Source organism: Hyla sarda, chromosome 5 (assembly GCF_029499605.1).
Source record: "Hyla sarda isolate aHylSar1 chromosome 5, aHylSar1.hap1, whole genome shotgun sequence".
NCBI classification, from domain to species: Eukaryota; Metazoa; Chordata; class Amphibia; order Anura; family Hylidae; genus Hyla; species Hyla sarda.
In genome coordinates this window covers 53,336,241-53,337,618 of record NC_079193.1, presented here as the reverse complement: position 1 = coordinate 53,337,618, position 1,378 = coordinate 53,336,241, and positions in this window count along the sequence as shown.

Genomic DNA, 1,378 nt, shown 5'->3' with positions numbered 1-1,378 from the left:
CATGGCGCTCTCACTTTGGAGCCCTGTCGTATTTCAAGGCAACAGTTTAGGGCCACATTTGGGATATCGCCGTACTCAGGAGAAATTGTGTTACAAATTTTGGGGGGTATTTTCTGCTATTACCCTTTTTAAAAATGTTAAATTTTGGGTAAAACAAGCATTTTAGGTAAAAAATATATATATTTTTTTACATATGCAAAAGTCATGAAACACCTGTAGGGTATTAAGGTTCAAATTACCCCCTGTTACGTTCCCTGAGGGGTCTAGTTTCCAAAATGGTATGCCATGTGTTTTTTTTTTTTTTGCTGTTCTGGCACCATAGGGGCTTCCTAAATGCGGCATGCCCCCAGAGCAAAATTCGCTTTCAAAAAGCCAAATGTGACTCCTTCTCTTCTGAGACCTGTAGTGCGCCAGCAGAGCACTTTTCATCCCCATATGGGGCGTTTTCTGAATCGGGAGAAATTGGGCTTCAAATTTTGGGGGATATTTTCTGCTATTACCCTTTTTAAAAATGTAAAATTTTTGGGAAACCAAGCATTTTAGGTAAAATATATATATATATATATATATATATTTTTACATATGCAAAAGTCGTGAATCACCTGTGGGGTATTAAGGTTCACTTTATGCCTTGTTACGTTCCCTGAGGGGTCTAGTTTCCAAAATGGTATGCCATGTGTTTTTTTTTTTTGCTGTCCTGGCACCATAGGGGCTTCCTAAAGGTGACATGCCCCCCAAAAACCATTTGTCGCTCCTTCCCTTCTGAGCCCTCTACTGCGCCCGCCGAACAATTAACATAGACATATGAGGTATGTCCTTACTCGAGAGAAATTGAGTTTCAAATACAAGTAAAAATTTTCTCCTTTTTACCCCTTGCAAAAATTAAAAAATTGGGTCTACAAGAACATGAGAGTGTAAAAAATGAAGATTTTGAATTTTCTCCTTCACTTTGCTGCTATTCCTGTGAAACACCTAAAGGGTTAATACACTTACTGAATGTCATTTTGAATACTTTGGGGGGTGTAGTTTTTATAATGGGGTCTTTTATGGGGTATTTCTAATATGAACACCCTTCAAATCCACTTCAAAACTGAACTGGTCCCTGAAAAATAGTGAGTTTGAAAATTTTGTGAAAAATTTCAAAATTGCTGCTGAACTTTGAAGCCCTCTGGTGTCTTCCAAAAGTAAAAACTCATAAATTTTATGATGCAAACATAAAGTAGTCATATTGTATATGTGAACCCAAAAAAATATATTTTGAATATCCATTTTCCTTACAAGCAGAGAGCTTCAAAGTTAGAAAAATGCAAAATTTTCATTTTTTTCATCAAATTTGGGGATTTTTCACCAAGAAAGGATGCAAGTTACCATAAGAATA